This window comes from Symphalangus syndactylus, chromosome 3 (genome assembly GCF_028878055.3).
Source record: "Symphalangus syndactylus isolate Jambi chromosome 3, NHGRI_mSymSyn1-v2.1_pri, whole genome shotgun sequence".
NCBI classification, from domain to species: domain Eukaryota; kingdom Metazoa; phylum Chordata; class Mammalia; order Primates; family Hylobatidae; genus Symphalangus; species Symphalangus syndactylus.
The window spans coordinates 40,732,166-40,744,457 of record NC_072425.2 but is presented as its reverse complement, the minus strand read 5'-3'; the positions used below and the strand labels follow the sequence as shown (position 1 = coordinate 40,744,457).

At 39.2% G+C, this 12,292-nt stretch overlaps 1 long non-coding RNA gene across 1 annotated transcript in view; it reads right to left on the bottom strand.

The window, feature by feature from the left end:
* LOC129478477 (uncharacterized) overlaps positions 1 to 12,292 on the bottom strand; it is a 363,400-nt gene that overhangs the window by 75,113 nt on the left and 275,995 nt on the right. The window lies entirely within an intron of this gene.

Below are 12,292 nucleotides of genomic sequence, written 5' to 3'. Positions count from 1 at the left end.
TGTTGTGAACCATTACTACTATCCATTTTCAAAACTGTTTTCATCTTACAAGATCAAAACTTTGTACCTATTTTACAATAATTCCCCATTCTCTCTTCCCCCAGCTCCTGGCAACCAACATTGCACTTTCTGTTTCTATTATTTTGGCTACCCTAAATATCTTATACGAACGTAGAATCATTAGGGTATTTGGCTTATTTTACCTAGCATAATATTTTCAAGGTTCATCCATGTTGTAGCATGTTTCAGAATCCTCTTCCTTTTTAAGGTTGAATAATTCCACTGCGTATACCACAATTTGTTTATCCTTTCATCTATAGACAGAAACTAGGGTTGATTCTACCTTTTGGCTATTGTGAATAATATTGTTATGAACACAGGTGTACAAGTATCTCTTAGAGATACTGCTTTCAATTATTTTGGATAAAAGTCTCATGTTTTATATTGATCTTTCTTTACTGATAAATTCACATTTTTATACTGCCTAATGCATGGTATCAAATTAGAAATCATGAAAATGAGGGGTCAACAGTGTTTCTGGTGACAGTGCAATGTCATAGAAATGTGTACAGAATGTAGTCATTGCAGCACAGGTAAAAGTCTAGGTCCAATTCTTTGTAGCTCTTTGATATTGGAGAAGTTAACTTTTCTGAATCTCAATTTTCTCATCCATAAAATGGGACAATGATGCCTTCTCAATGTATCAGAAAGCTGTTGTAAGGATCAAATGGGAAAATGTAATGAAAGTACTTTATAAAACTGCAAAGCAAAATGTAAATATAATATTAGGTAATAGATAAGCAGCTCTTTGAATCTGAAAGCTGCCCAGTGACCATCATTAAGATTTCTTTTTGTCTTGTTTTAAACATATTTAGCAAGTTATAACTCATGTACAATACACTGCACATGTTTAAAGTGTACAATTTGTTAAGTTTTAGCATGTGTTGGCACTATTCACAATAGCAAAGACTTGGAACCAACCCAAATGTCCAAAACAATAGACTGGATTAAGAAAATGTGGCACATATACACCATGGAATACTATGCAGCCATAAAAAATGTCCCTTTGTAGGGACATGGATGAAACTGGAAACCATCATTCTCAGCAAACTATCGCAAGGACAAAAAACCAAACACCACATGTTCTGACTCCTGGGTGGGAACTGAACAATGAGAACACATGGACACAGGAAGGGGAACATCACACTCTGGGGACTGTTGTGGGGAGGTGGGAGGGATAGCATTAGGAGATACGCCTAATGCTAAATGACGAGTTAATGGGTGCAGCACACCAATATGGCACATGTATACATATGTAACAAACCTGCACATTGTGCACATGTACCCTAAAACTTAAAGTATATTAATTAAAAAAAAACTTTTAGCATGTTTATATGCCTATGAAACCATAATTAGTCAAGATGAGGAACATATTTATCACCTTCAAAAGTTTCATCTCCTTCCTAATCCTTAGCGTGCTCCTCCCCGTCCCACAATCATCACCAGGCAACTGATAAATTACTTTCTATCTCTATAGATTTGTTTGCATTTTCTAGAACTTTATTCAAATGGAAATATTCAGTACATACTCATTTGTTTGACAGCACAGGGTTGCAATGCCCTAGTTCCCCCTCTTACTCATGAGATGATGTTTTATGACCCCATCTGACCCTGCTGACTTCCTCATGAAAGAAAAGCAAGGAGAAAAGGACCTAGAACCCCAACAGGGACTAAGTATTCAAGCATTGTTAAGTATTTATGCCATATCATCTAAGTTGTAAGAATATCTGAATCATTTTAAGAGACTGCTACTTCGAAATTAAGAATAGAAAAGGAGATAAACTGATAAAAGAGCAAATGTAAAGGTATAAAAATGTTCACTGAAACTTGAAATAGTAAAAATAACTGAAAAGAATTTAAGTGCTCATTAATAAGTGATTGATTAAATAAAAGTAACAACCATGTAAAAATGTGCTCTGCATTCATTGCCATTAAAAGATATGGCTAAAAATGTAGAATGCATCCAGGAGGAATAACCACCCAGATGTTGACAGTGGCTCTTTTTATGCCTGAATAATGAGATTGGTGGTGGTAGTGATGATATTGAAAAGGGATCTTTCTCTCCTGTGGCACTTGAATTTTCTACAAAAACCAGTATTTTATTTGAAAACAGAAAAATTACTTTAACAAAAAATAGTCCCTGAAAAGCATGAGTAAATGCTATCATACCAGCCAGATCTATTCTTAGGCATTAAATTTAAAAACACAACCATAGATAAATGTTTGCAAGGGATTATATACATAAATATTAACAGTAATTGTCTCTGGATGATGAGATCAAGTGTTGTCTTTACTCTTTAAATTTCTGTATGATCAACAGTTGAACCCTAACCCTGTATCAGTGATAATAAAAAATACCTTTCATTTTGAAAGTAAAATAGAAGGAAAAGGCATTCTAACCTGCATTCAAGTCCATAAGGTAAAAAAGAATAGTCCTGTATTTTTGGATTGTGGCAAAGGAAAAAATGTTTACTACTTCTGGCATAATAATGGATGTGTCTATGTCTCAAGCTTACATTTCTATTCGGTATTAAAAAGATTTTCTAAATATAATGGTTATTTTTGTCACAGAAATGCCAGCAATTATTACAGTGTAGGAAATCAATATCAAACTCTCTAATTACTGCACTAAGAAACTCATTCATTGTAATGAATTCTCTAGTGTTATTGAAGAACTAGTGAATTTAATAATAGTATCTATTCATATCAGTTGTTGATTCTAAACTGCCAAGCCATTTAAGGATATAGAGCAAATGAAGATAATTTTTAAAAGAAGTTACAAGTATAAATAACCATTTTCTATTTTATTTAAACCCATAAAAGGATTTTTTAACATATTGAACATGGAAAGACGTTATAAAATAAATGAAAATACTCTTCTGGGGTGAAGAATTTGAAAAAGTATAAGACTAAATCAATCCTTTGCCTTAATCTTTCTGAGGAGGTATATGATTTTCAATCATCTTTTGGTAGAGACAAAATTAAACAGTGGCAACAGAAAAATTTCCAGAATGAAATGAGAGTTCTGATGAGAGGTGAAGCTGGCTGGGCTTCTGGGTGGGTGAGGACTTGGAGAACTCTTCTGTCTAGCTAAAGGATTGTAAATGCACCAGTCAGCACTCTGTGTCTAGCTAAAGGTTTGTAAATGCACCAATCAGCACTCTGTAAAAACCCACCAATCAGCACTGTGTCTATCTAAAGGTTTGTAACTGCACTAATCAGCCCTCTGTAAAAACACACCAATCAACACTCTGTGTCTAGCTAAAGGTTTGTAAAGGCACCAATCAGCACTCTGTAAAAACAGACCAATCAGCACTCTGTAAAATGGACCAATCAGCACTCTGTAAAATGGACCAATCAGCAGGATGTGGGTGGGGCCAAATAAGGGAATAAAAACTGGCCAGCTGAGCCCACACCAGGAACCTGCTTGGGTCCTCTTCTACGCTGTGGAAGTTTTGTTCTTTAGCTCTTCATAATAAATCTTGCTGCTGCTCACTTTTTGGGTCTGCACTACCTTTATGAGCTGTAACACTCACCACGAGGGTCTCTGGCTTCATTCCTGAAGTCAGCAAGACCACGAACCCACCAGAAGGAAGAAACTCCAGACACGTGTGAACATCTGAAGGAAAAAACTCCGGACACACCATCTTTAAGAATTGTAATACTCACCACGACGGTCTGCAGCTTCATTCTTGAAATCAGTGAGAACAAGAACCCACCAAAAGAAAACAATTCCAGACACAATGAGTTATCTAAAAAATATTATCTTCAAAGACTGGGACCATCTCTTAATCACCTTGAAATCTCATCTTCTAGCTAGTAGAGAACTGTTAAATTGCTAAATAAGTGAATTGTGGAATTACCAACTCAATGTTTAATCTGTCAAATAGGTTATTATGGTGGAGTAGTGATAATGTTATCACTTAGTAGTGCCAATAATATTAAAGTATTCACCCCTCAAAATACTTAATTAAACTTCCATTATTTCTATTCTACTAAAATTACCTTTGCCCTGGTCATCAATTTTTCAGATCCAGTGGTCCTTACTGTACTGTTTAACAGTGTTTGGTAGACCAGATTGCGCTTTCCTTCCTGATATTCTTTGCTTTGCATCTTTGACCCAACATTGACCCTTCCTTTCTCACTTTCCTTTCTCAGTCTCCTCCGTTGGCATCTCCTCATCTAATTAATCTGTAAATGTTAGTGGGCTGCAGCAACCAAGCTTGACCCCTTTCCCTATTTTTCTCTTTTCTCTTTTGTCACACTCCCTTGATCTCAACTATATACTGATGGTGTCTATATACACACTCACAGCTCTGATCTCTCCCTATTTCTAAATTTGGCTGTCTGTCTATTTGGCATCCCTAGCTAGATTTCTGATAAGTATTTCAAACTTAAAATGTCCCAAAGAAAACTTTGGATTTCTGACTCTGACCCAATCCCAAACTTTCCTTACTGCCAGTAAGTGGTATAACCTTCCACCCACTTTATTGAGCCAAAAAACATAAGACTTATCTTTGATTATTTTCTTTTCCTCATTATCTTATCACAAGCCCAGCTTCAGTTCATGTTGGAATTGAAGATATATACTAAGTTCTCTCTTGCCTGTCTGCCTTCCAACTGTTATTTTTGTGCAAGCAATCATACTTCCCCTACACTAACACAAAATTCTCTAATTGATGAATTCTCCTTTTTTCCAGTCTTTCCATCCACCTACATCCCCATCTATCTTCCACAAATAATCACATTTCAATCATATGAATTAGATACTGTTGCTCTGCTTAAAACCACTGATGATTTTCTACTTCATGTACAGTAAAATAAGTGATTTTTACCAAAGCTCACAAGATTGAATATGATCTTGTTTCTGCCTACCTTCTCAGCCTCATCTTTTTGAATTATTGCCTTTACTAGGCTCTGTAGACCCACTGGACACCTGTTCATTATGTTTTCCAAGACTAATTTCACCATAGATTCTCTGCATTCACGATTTTTGCAGAGAAAATGTTTTCTTCCTCTACTCCTCCTTTTATGAGAGGCCTCTATCTTAGAGCTTAGATATCATATTCCCAAAGAGCCTTTCTCTAATTATCCCACCAAAAGTTCCTTCTCTTTCCAGTTATTCTTTATCAAATTCCATAGCTTTGGTTTATATTCATATTACTTTTAGTTTATATTCATATATTATTGAAAATTATCTCATTTATTCATTACATATTTATTTTCTAGCTCTATGACTACAATGAAAGCTTCAGGAGATCCAGAATTCTAACAAACTCATCTTCCATTTCTATTTAAATTGGTGGACTTTATCCTATTTATTTACCAGATAGTTTCATCCAAAGGAGATAAGAAAAAGATCTATGAACACTGTAAAAAGAAAAACTTCAGCTGAATTAAAATTAAAGGAGTTTAATTGAGCAATGAACGATTTATGAATCGGGCAGCCCCCAGAATCACAGCAGATTCAAAGACACTCCAGCATAGCCACGTGGTGGAAGAAGATTTATAGACAAAAAAAAGGGAAATGATGTACAGAAATGGAAAGTGAGGTACAGAACAGCTGGATTGGTTACAGGTTGGCATTTGCCCTATTTGAACACAGTTTGGACACTCAGCAGTGTATGAATCGTTGAAGTACCACCACTGCAGTTGGCCAAGACTCAGCTATTGTTACGTGGGCATACTCCTAAGTTAGGTTTTCAATCTTGTCTACCTATTAAGCTCAGTTGCACTTTGTCCACGAGGACTCAAATATAGAAGCACAGAGTCCTTCTCAGGCCACGTTTAGTTTGCTTTAACAAAACTTACTCATTTACTCATCCAACATTTATTTATGGCCAAGCACTATGCTAGGCACTGAGAATATTGTAGTGTACCAACCGATTTAACTCTGGATACTCTGAGGAATAGAATAATTTAAACAGAGAGGGGCAGGAAAGTCTACAATAAAATATCATTTTGGCTTAGATCTGAAAAATAACTAGGAGTCAGGAATAAGTTGACATGTAGATCAGGATACCAATAAAATAATTATTGGGGCTTTAAAAAATCTTACGGCAAATTTTATATTAAAAGCTATCGGCCGGGCGCGGTGGCTCACGCTTGTAATCCCAGCACTTTGGGAGGCCGAGGCAGGCGGATCACGAGGTCAGGAGATCGAGACCACGGTGAAACCCCGTCTCTACTAAAAATACAAAAAAATTAGCCGGGCGTGGTGGCGGGAGCCCGTAGTCCCAGCTACTCGGAGAGGCTGAGGCAGGAGAATGGCATGAACCCGGGAGGCGGAGCTTGCAGTGAGCCGAGATTGCACCACTGCACTCCAGCCTGGGCAACAGAGCGAGACTCCGTCTCAAAAAAAAAAAAAAAAGCTATCAGAAAGTAATTATGAGTCATACAAATTGAAAGTGATGAAGTATTCATTATAATTAACTAACTTTCTTAATCTTAATCTTAGTGTTTTGCTTTCAAGGTACCATCACTGTGATCTTCCCACTGGAATTTATCACACACTCCATACAACATCTTTTCCCCCTGTAGACACTTACTACACCATAAAATCTGCCAGATTCTATTGCCGTCATAGCAGGGCTGCTTGAACCATTACCTGGCTCTGTTTCAGAGACTTTGCTGTCTGAGTCCCACTCAAAGATGGTTGTTTGTTGCTGTCATTTTACACTTACAGTATTTGAGCCTGAGTAGTATTCCGGAGTAGGTATAAAATCTGCTGTCTGCTACCTTCGTTACTCAAAGAGGGTTGCCAAGCATTGTGTTTCCTCCTTTTTGGTAGAAGATGCAGTGTGCAATAACTTGTTTTTAATTTTAGAGGGGATGTTCCACAGTGCCCCTAACAACTGGACTCCTAAAACTTTGACAGATGCAGCAAGCATTGAATCTTTGTAGAATTATCTCCTACCCTCTGAAGCACTATAAAATTTTTAAAAGTAAGGGTATTAAGAAAAGGAAAATAATAATTTTAAAAACTGCTTAGTTAAATGGAAAATTTGTTATGTTAACACAGTCATTAAATTATCAGAGTATAAAATGACATGTTGATTACAACTCTAAAATATGATCTATTAAGGCAAACACTAGGTGGTAAAACAAGGCTAATAGATTATTTATGCAGGGTAATTATGGTTATTTTCTCCTTAATACTTCTTTAATTTTTTCTAAAGTTATAAAAGAAAGTATGTTCCTGTGTATCTCTGGCAAAAAGGCAGTAAAGGCCTCACCCACCAAGTTTTGTGAATTGCTTTCTTGTTCAGTTGTTCCATATATCTTTTGTTTATGTCTTGCTTTACCAATTCAGAATATTTGTCCTTCCTCTATTAATTTGTAGTACTGTAATAGCACTTTATTTATTCTATCATTTCTGATTGGCCAATGGCTTGTTTCATGAAAATAGTTGCGTATCCTTTACAGGAACTGATTAAGATTTAGAGTTGTGGAGAAAAACACTTTTTCATTTCCTGTATCTTTGATTTTTGTACCCACCCTATATCTCTGTCAAGTGCCTGCATTCAAGTGTCAAAACCACTTTATCATCTTTGATTTGCCAGAGATTTCTTTTTGCACATGATGCTAATAGTTTAATGAATCAGCTATAATTTGATCTCCAGGTGCTGAAGATATTAGTTGCGTGAATTGACCCTGTAGCATTTGCCCTGGGAGGATCCTCCCAGAGAGTCTGAGACCATATGGACAGGCTGGAGCCCAAGTTGAAGGAATTAATTATTGCAGATAACCCTTAAGCGACCCCAATGGTGTTCATCCATCAAATGAGTCCTATAGTCAGATTGTTATCTCACTAGCCCACCACCTGTGATCATGGGATGATGATGTTATAAGAATTACCTGATTACACAGTAAGTGCTGAATAATGACCTGAATCCTCCTGGCTGTGGGACATATGGAACTTAAAGATGACAAACTAAAAAACTTAATACAATGAATTAAACTGTAAGAAATTTCACACAATAAATTACATAAACTTTAAGAAATTTTCAATTGCTAGAATTATCCTAGAATCAGGACCACTCTCTCCCTGAAATTGGAAATAGCTTCAGACTTTTGGGAAATCAAAAAGGCAAGCTGGGCGAGATTGGCCTAATATTTACAGCTCTGAGTTGAGACTGCTTATTGCTGATTCTGCTCAGGTCTGGGTACCCTGAATTTTCCAGATCTCATCTTTATTTCTCTACAAATGAGGAGAAAAGGAAAAGTTTTTAAACAGGAGCATCTATTGTTACAAGCACTATGTCAAAAACAAATTTTATGTTATTTCATTTCACCACATTCCTGTTTGGCATCATAACCTCCATGCCGGCGATAAAAGTTTTAGACTTACATGGACTAAATAGCTTGCTCAATAAGTGCAGGGCTGGAATTTAAACTCAGATTCCTCTGACTTTAAATCTGCCCATTTCACATCTTGCATCCTCTTCCATAGCAATTACCAGGTAATATCACCTCTCCTCATTCTCCCTGTGCTCCAGGGAATTAGTACCTGCCACAGTCCCCATTTCCTATTACAGGCTAGATTTCTTTCCTTATACTGAATTCTTAGATGTTTTACCCTAAACCCAGATCTTCCTGTTGCTAGTTCAACACTCAGAGTTGGTTAATGGCTTGCACCTTAGATCATGATCAATCATTTGCTTCATTTGTTCTTAGATAACATTTGTGGTTATGTGTAAGGGTTAAGTTTATATGTCAGTTTGGCTGGGCTAGAAGATACAGTTATTCTGAGAGGTGACAGCATACTGGCAGCCCTCGCAGCCCTCACTTGCTCTTGGTGCCTCCTCAGCCTCAGCACCCACCCTGGCCGAACTTGAGGAGCCCTTCAGCCCACCGCTGCACTGTGGGAGCCCCTCTCTGGGCTGGCGGAGGCCAGAGCCAGCTCCCTCTGCTTGCAGGGAGGTGTGGAGGGAGAAGGTCAGGAGGGAACTGGGGCTGCGCACGGTGCTCACGGCCAGCGCAAGTTCCAGGTGGGCGTGCACTCAGCGTGCCCTGCACTCACAATGGCCAGCCGGCACCGCTGCCCCAGGCAGTGAGGGGCTTAGCACCTGGGCTGGCAGCTGTGGAGGGTGTGCCGGGTCCCCCAGCAGTGCCGGCCCACCAGCGCTGTGCTCGAATTCTCACCAGGCCTCAGCTGCCTCCCCACAGGGCAGGGCTCGGGACCTGTAGCTCGCCATGCCCGAGACTCCCTGCCCGCCATGGGCTCCTGCGTGGCCCGAGCCTCCCCGATGAGCGCCGTGCCCTGCTCTGCGGCGTCCAGTCCCATCGACTGCCCAAGGACTGAGGAGTGTGGGCACAAGGCGCAGGACTGGCAGGCAGCTCCACCTGCAGCCCCAGTGTGGGATCCACTAGGTGAAGCCAGCTGGGCTCCTGAGTCTAGTGGGGACTTGGAGAACCTTTATGTCTAGCTAAGGGATTGTAAATACACCAATCAGCACTCTGTGTCTAGCTCAAGGTTTGTAAACATTCCAATCAGCACCCTGTGTCTAGCTCAAGGTTTGTAAATGCACCAATCATTGCTCTGTGTCTAGCTAATCTGGTGGGGACTTGGAGAACCTTTACATCTAGCTAAAGGATTGTAAATACACCCATCAGCACTCTGTCTAGCTCAAGGTTTGTAAATGCACCAATCAGCACTCTGTATCTAGCCAATCTAGTGGGGACTTGGAGAACTTTTATGTCTAGCTAAAGGATTGTAAATACACCAATCAGCACTCTGTGTCTAGCTCAAGGTTTGTAAACACACCAATCAGCACCCTATGTCTAGCTCAAGGTGTGTAAATGCACCAATCAGTGCTCTGTGTCTAGTTAATCTAGTGGGGACTTGGAGAACTTTTGTGTCTAGCTCAGGGATTGTAAACACGCCAATCAGCACCCTGTCAAAACAGACCAATCAGCTCTCTGTAAAGCAGACCAATCAGCTCTCTGTAAAATGGACCAATCAGCGGGATATGGGTGGGGCCAGATCAAGGAATAAAAGCAGGCTGCCTGAGCCAGCAGTGGCAGGCTGCCTGAGCCAGCAGCGGCAACCTGCTGGGGTCACCTTCCACCCATTGGAAGTTTGTTCTTTCGCTGTTTGCAATTAATCTTGCTGCTGCTCACTCTTTGGGTCCACACTGCCTTTATGAGCTGTAACACTCATTGTGAAGGTCTGCAGCGTCACTCCTGAGGCCAACGAGACTACGAACCCCCCAGGCAGAATGAACAACTCTGAACAGGAGGAACGAACAACTCCAGACACGCTGCCTTAAGAGCTGTAACACTCACAGCGAAGGTCTGCAGCTTCACTCCTGAAGCCAGCGAGACCACGAACCCACCAGAAGGAAGAAACTCTGAACACATCCGAACATCAGAAGGAAAAAACTCCAGACACACCATCTTTAAGAATTGTAACACTCACCGCAAGGGTCTGCGGCTTCATTCTTGAAGTCAGTGAGACCAAGAACCCACCAATTCCGGACACGATTTACTCAAACATGAATCTAGGTGCTGCTGTTAATGTCTCTTGTAGATGTCATTAACATATGCAATCAGCTACCTTTAAGTAAAGGAGACTGTCCGTAATGATGTGGCCATCATATAATCAGTTGAATATCTTAAGAATGAAAATTGAGGTTTTCTGAAGAAGTCCTGCCTTAAGACTGCAGTGTCAACTTCCACAACTTCCAGCCTGGTGACCTGCCCTACAGATTTCAGATTCAGGACTACAACATCAACTGCTGCCTGAGTTTCTGCCTGACCTGCCCCTTTCATACCTGTCAGCCAATTGCATGAGCCAATTTCATAAAATAAAATGCTTTATATGTTAATATAACTTTATGTATATAATTTTAATATATATAATTTATAAATAAGTATATACAATGTACAATTAGTTCTGTTGGTTCTGTTTCTCTGGAGAATTCTGACTGGTACAGCACAGAACTTTTATAACATTACTTCCCGGTGTCTTATGTATGACATTGACTTTGACCCCATATTCAGACTTCCTATTTTGACCCAGTCAAGACAATCTATATGAACCTCCAGCCCCTTTCTGATTAATTGTATGAAGACACATAATGATGCAACCCATTTAGAACTAATGGTATGCTGTCCTCAGATAGCCTATGTTTTTGTGTATGTCACATTAATTATTGGATTTGATGCCTGTCAAAATAGGCACACTAAAAAATTCAGAGAAAGGGAGGCAGAAGAGACAAATGTCAATGTGCTGATTAGTTAATAGACAATCTGTTGATAAGCCCATGTTTGAAGCATTTCAGAAAAGTTAAAAGGTCATAAATCTATCAAATTCATCCACCATATCTATGTGGCAGTGATTTGTTTGTGCACAAAGAAAACACACTTAACTAGTTTAAGAACCTTAATTGAAGCATCACTCCTCCTTGTTATTCATCATATTTTATGAAAACTCCAAGAACAATTTATATTACATCATTCAATTAAAAAGGTTAATTAATCTAGGTTATTGGCAAAATACTGTCATGGTGTTAAGGATTATTCATTATATTTTTAGCCTACAAAGCCACTAGACTCTGCTACATTGTAACCAAATGCTCATTTTCTGTAGATTGTTACAGCAGTGTGTCTTGTGGTTTAACTCCTTCAATCATGCTTTCACACATCAAATATTTAGTGGGGACTTTTGTTGTAAACACTGTGCTATTCTCTAGGACTGCAACAACCAGCAAAGGAACCTGGGTCTTCCTCTAAGAACTAGGCTAAATGACAGGTGAGTGTTTAGAAGGTGGATAGAGAGCTTTAGTGGCATGTGAGAGGGCAGCAAAACCCTACACTAGGGGAGTAAAAACTAAGCTAGGAACTAATAGAGGAGTAAGACTGGTGAAGAGGGAGAGAGGTTTGCTCTAGGAAGAGACACACAAACTTTGTGAAGGCCAGAGAATGAGAGAGCTCCTAATGTGTTCGAGAAAGAAAGAGATACACCTGGGGCATATAAAGTAGGGAAGGGAGATGGAGGTGGGGAGAGTGAGCAGCAAAAATGAAGTTGAAGACATAATTAGAAACAAAGCTTTTATAAACCAAAGGAGTGTGGACTTCATCTCATGATGATTTATACTCTGGAGACTTGCATCTCAAAGTAGACCAGGAACAACAGTATAGAAGCTTGTTCTGTGATCACAACGCACCCCAGACCTAGATAATCAGAAGTGGCATTTCATAAGATCCTCAGATAATTCATATACATATT